The sequence below is a fragment of the Arachis ipaensis genome, chromosome B6 (genome assembly GCF_059453495.1).
Source record: "Arachis ipaensis isolate K30076 ecotype BB chromosome B6, ASM5945349v1, whole genome shotgun sequence".
Lineage (NCBI taxonomy): Eukaryota > Viridiplantae > Streptophyta > Magnoliopsida > Fabales > Fabaceae > Arachis > Arachis ipaensis.
The window spans coordinates 31,657,582-31,663,131 of record NC_142441.1 but is presented as its reverse complement, the minus strand read 5'-3'; the positions used below and the strand labels follow the sequence as shown (position 1 = coordinate 31,663,131).

At 39.7% G+C, this 5,550-nt stretch overlaps 1 non-coding gene across 1 annotated transcript; it reads right to left on the bottom strand.

The window, feature by feature from the left end:
• Window positions 1-1,536: 1,536 nt before the first annotated feature.
• On the bottom strand, window positions 1,537-1,644 carry LOC148555052 (small nucleolar RNA R71). Its single transcript, XR_015887831.1, has one exon. It is a non-coding gene; the product is annotated as a small nucleolar RNA R71 (small nucleolar RNA).
• Between the last annotated feature and the right edge of the window lie 3,906 nt (window positions 1,645-5,550).

Here is a 5,550-nt window from a genome sequence, read left to right as displayed (position 1 = left end):
GCATTGCATAATTTTTCATGTTTTTCATAAAAATTTCAAAAATCAAAAAAATATCTTTCCCTTTTTCTCTCATCAAATTCGAAAATTGAATTGACTTTTTCAAAAATTTTTAAAATCAAGTTGTTTCTTATGAGTCAAATCAAATTTTCAATTTGAAAATCTTATCTTTTTTCAAAATCTTTTTCAAAAATCAAATCTTTTTCAAAATTCTTAGTTATTTTCGAAAATTCCAAAAATATTTTTCAAAAATCTTTTTCTTATTTTTATATAAAATTTTCGAAAATAACTAATCAATTAATGTTTTGATTCAAAAATTTCAAGTTTGTTACTTACTTGTTAAGAAAGATTCAAACTTTAAGTTCTAGAATCATATCTTGTGATTTCCTATGAATCAAGTCATTAATTGTGATTTTAAAAATCAAATCTTTTTCAAAAACTAATTTCTATCATATCTTTTCAAAAATATCTTCTTATCTTATCTTTTTCAAAAATATCTTTTCAAAATATCTTTTCTAACTTCCTAACTTCCTATCTTTTCAAAATTTGTTTCAACTAACTAACTAACTTTTTGTTTGTTTCTTAACTTTTTCAAAACCACCTAACTAACTCGCTCTCTCATTTTCGAAAATATCTCTCCCCTTTTTCAAAATTTATTTTTAATTTATTAATTATTTTAATTTTTAAAACTTAAATTTCAAAAAAAAAAAAAAATTTTCGAAAAAAAATACTAACAAATTTTCAAAAACCAATTTTCAAAAAGCACTAACTCCTTTTTCAAAATAATTTTCGAAAATTATCCCTCCCCCATCTCATTCTATTTATTCATTCATATCCTAACATCTCATCTCACATTCCTAGCCTCCTCACAGTTGTGTTTCTTCCATTATATTACATTCTTTGTCTCCCCTTCTCTTCCACTCACAAAGGGATCCCTATACTGTGGTATAAAGGATCTCTATTATTATTATTATTATCATTTTTCTGGCCATTCTTCCTTGTCATATGAGCAGGAGCAAGGATAAGAACATTCTTGTGGAAGCAGATCCAGAACCTGAAAGGACTCTGAAGAGAAAATTAAGAGAAGCTAAAATACAACAATCCAGAGATAACCTTTTAGAAATTTTCGAACAAGAAAAGGAGATGGCAGCCGAAAATAATAATAATGAAAGGAGGATGCTTGGTGACTTCACTGCACCTAATTCCAATTTACATGGAAGAAGCATCTCCATTCCTGCCATTGGAGCAAACAACTTTGAGCTGAAACCTCAATTAGTTTCTCTGATGCAGCAGAACTGCAAGTTTCATGGACTTCCATCTGAAGATCCTTTTCAGTTCTTAACTGAATTCTTGCAGATATGTGATACTGTTAAGACTAATGGAATAGATCCTGAAGTCTACAGGCTCATGCTTTTCCCTTTTGCTGTAAGAGACAGAGCTAGATTATGGTTGGATTCTCAACCCAAAGACAGCCTGAACTCTTGGGATAAGCTGGTCACGGCTTTCTTAGCCAAGTACTTTCCTCCTCAAAAGCTGAGCAAGCTTAGAGCTGATGTTCAAACCTTCAGACAGAAAGAAGGTGAATCCCTCTATGAAGCTTGGGAAAGATACAAACAGTTGACCAAAAAGTGTCCCTCTGACATGCTTTCAGAATGGACCATCCTGGATATATTCTATGATGGTTTATCTGAGCTATCAAAGATGTCACTGGACACCTCTGTAGGTGGATCCATTCACCTAAAGAAAATGCCTGCAGAAGCTCAAGAACTCATTGACATGGTTGCTAATAACCAGTTCATGTACACTTCTGAAAGGAATCCTGTGAATAATGGGACGCCTATGAAGAAGGGAGTTCTTGAGGTTGATACTCTGAATGCCATATTGGCTCAGAATAAAATATTGACTCAGCAAGTCAATATGATCTCTCAGAGTCTGCATGGAATGCAAGCTGCATCCAACAGTACTCAAGAGGCATCTTCTGAAGAAGAAGCCTATGATCCTGAGAACCCTGCAATAGCAGAGGTAAATTACTTAGGTGAACCTTATGGAAACACCTATAACTCAACATGGAGAAATCATCCAAATTTCTCATGGAAGGATTAAAAGCCCCAACAAGGCTTTAATAATGGTGGAAGAAACAGGTTTAGCAATAGCAAGCCTTTTCCATCATCAACTCAGCAACAGACAGAGAACTCTGAACAGAATGCTTCTAATTTAGCAAATCTAGTCTCTGATCTATCTAAGGCCACTGTCAGTTTCATGAATGAAACAAGATCTTCCATTAGAAATCTGGAAGCACAAGTGGGCCAGCTGAGTAAAAGGATCACTGAAATCCCTCCTAGTACTCTCCCAAGCAATACAGAAGAGAATCCAAAAGGAGAGTGCAAGGCCATTGACATAAGCGCCATGGCCGAACCTGTGAGGAGAGGAGAGGACGTGAATCCCAAGGAGGAAGACCTCCTGGGACGTCCAGTGATCAATAAGGAGCTTCCCTCTGGGGAACCAAAGGAATCTGAGACTCATCTAGAGACCATAGAGATTCCATTGAACCTCCTTATGCCCTTCATGAGCTCTGATGAGTATTCCTCTTCTGAAGAGAATGAGGATGTTACTGAAGAGCAAACTGCCAAGTTTCTTGGTGCAATCATAAAGCTGAATGCCAAATTATTTGGCATTGATGCTTGGGAAGTTGAACTTCCCTTGTTCATCAATGAACTAAGTGATCTGGATCAACTGACATTGCCTCAGAAGAGACAGGATCCTGGAAAGTTCATAATACCCTGTACCATAGGCACCATGATCTTTAAGGCTCTGTGTGACCTTGGTTCAGGGATAAACCTCATGCCCCTCTCTGTAATAGAGAAACTGGGAATCTATGGGGTGCAAGCTGCTAAAATCTCACTGGAGATGGCAGACAGCTCAAGAAAACAGGCTTATGGACAAGTAGAAGATGTATTAGTAAAGGTTGAGGGCCTTTATATACCTACTGATTTCATAGTCCTGGATACTGGAAAGGAAGAGGATGAATCCATCATCCTAGGAAGACCTTTCCTGGCCACAGCAAGAGCTGTGATTGATGTTGACAGAGGTGAAATATTCCTTCAATGGAATGAGAACTCCCTTGTATTCAAAACTCAAGGATCTCCCTCTGCAACCATGGAGAGGCAGCAGGAAAAGCTTCTCTCCAAGCAGAGTCAACCAGAGCCCCCACAGTCAAACTCTAAGTTTGGTGTTGGGAGGCCACAACCAAACTCTAAGTTTGGTGTTGAACTCCCATATTCAAACTCTAAGTTTGGTGTTGGAAAGTCTCAACAAAGCTCTGCACATCTGTGAGGCTCCATGAGACCCCACTGTCAAGCTATTGACATTAAAGAAGCGCTTGTTGGGAGGCAACCCAATGTTTATCTAATTCTTATTTTTATTGTTTTTCATGTTTTCTTAGGGTCATGATCATGTGGAGTCACAAAATAAATAAAAAAATTGAAAACGGAATCAAAAACAGCAGAAGAAAAATCACACCCTGGAGGAGCATCTGTCTGGCGTTCAGCGCCAGAACAGAGCATGGTTCTGGCGTTCAACGCCAGAAATGGCACACAGATGGGCGTTGAACGCCCAAAATGGCCACCAACCTGGCGCTAAACGCCCAGAGTTGGATACAAAGGCATTTTTACATGCCTAAGGGGTGCAGGGATGTAAATCCTTGAACACCTCAGGATCTGTGGACCCCACAGGATCCACTCAGGATCTGTGGACCCCACATGATCTACTCAGGATCTGTGGACCCCACAGGATCCACTCAGGATCTGTGAACCCCACAGGATCCCCAACTACCTCCACTCACTTCTTCTCACCACTCTCTTACACACAACCCCATAAACACTCTTCCCTAAAAACCCCTCACCAATCACCTCAATCTCTCTTCCCCACTAAACCTTCACCACTCACATCCACCCACTCTTCCCAATAAACCTACCTCATAAACTCCACCTACCTTCAAAATTCAAAACCAATTTCCCTCCCAAACCCACCCATATGGCCGAACCAATAAACCCCCTCCATTCCCTATATAAAGCCCTCCATTCTTCATCAAATTCACACAACACACCCCTCTACATCCTCTTGGCCGAAACACCTTCCCCTCTCCCTCTCCATATTTCTTCTTCTTCTTCTTCTATTCTTTTGTTTATTGCTCGAGGGCGAGCAATATTCTAAGTTTGGTGTGGTAAAAGCATAAGCTTTTTGTTTTTCCATTACCATTGATGGCACCTAAGACCGGAGAATCCTCTAGAAGAGGGAAAGGGAAGATAAAAGCTTCCACATCCGAGTCATGGGAGATGGAAAGGTTCATCTCCAAAGCCCATCAAGACCACTTCTATGATGTTGTGGCCAAGAAGAAGGTGATCCCTGAGGTCCCTTTTAAACTCAAAAGAAATGAGTATCTGGAGATCCGACATGAAATTCAAAGAAGAGGTTGGGAAGTTCTAACAAATCCCATCCAACAAGTCGGCATCCTAATGGTTCAAGAGTTCTATGCTAATGCATGGATCACCAAGAACCATGATCAAAGTAAGAACCCGGATCCAAAGAACTATGTTACAATGGTTCGGGGGAAATACTTAGATTTTAGTCCGGAAAATATGAGGTTGGCGTTCAACTTGCCATACATGGAAGAGAACGCACGCCCCTACACAAGGAGATTCAACTTTGATCAAAGGTTGGACCAAGTCCTTATGGACATATGTGTAGAAGGAGCTCAATGGAAGATTGACTCCAAAGGCAAGCCGGTTCAACTAAGAAGATTGGACCTCAAGCCTATAGCTAGAGGATGGTTGGAGTTTATTCAATGCTCAATCATTCCCACTAGCAACCGGTCTGAAGTTACTATAGACCGGGCCATCATGATCCATAGCATCATGATTGGAGAAGAGGTGGAAGTTCATGAGATTATACCTCAAGAACTCTACAAGGTGGCTGACAAGTCCTCCACCATGGCAAGGTTAGCCTTTCCTCACCTCATTTGCCACCTATGCAATTCAGCTGGGATTGACATAGAGGGAGATATCCTTATTAAAGAGGAAAAGCCCATCACTAAGAAGAAGATGGAGCAAGCAAGAGAGCCCAGTCATGGAGCTCAAGAGGCGCAAGAAGCTCATCACCATGAGATTCCGGAAATGCCTCAAATGCACTTTCCTCCACAACACCATTGGGAGCACATCAACACCTCCCTAGAAGAATTGAGTTCCAATATGGGACAACTAAGGGTGGAACATCAAGAGCACTCCATCATGCTTCATGAAATAAGAGAAGATCAAAAAGCAATGAGGGAGGAGCAACAAAGACAAGGAAGAGACATAGAAGAGCTCAAGGACATCATTGGTTCCTCAAGAAGGAAACGCCACCATCACTAAGGTGGATTCATTCCTTGTTCTTGCTTTCTTTGTTTTTCGTTTTCAATGTTATGTGCTTATCTATGTTTGTGCCTTCATTACATGATCATTAGTAGTTAGTAACTTTGTCTTAAAGTTATAAATGTCCTATGAATCCATCACCTCT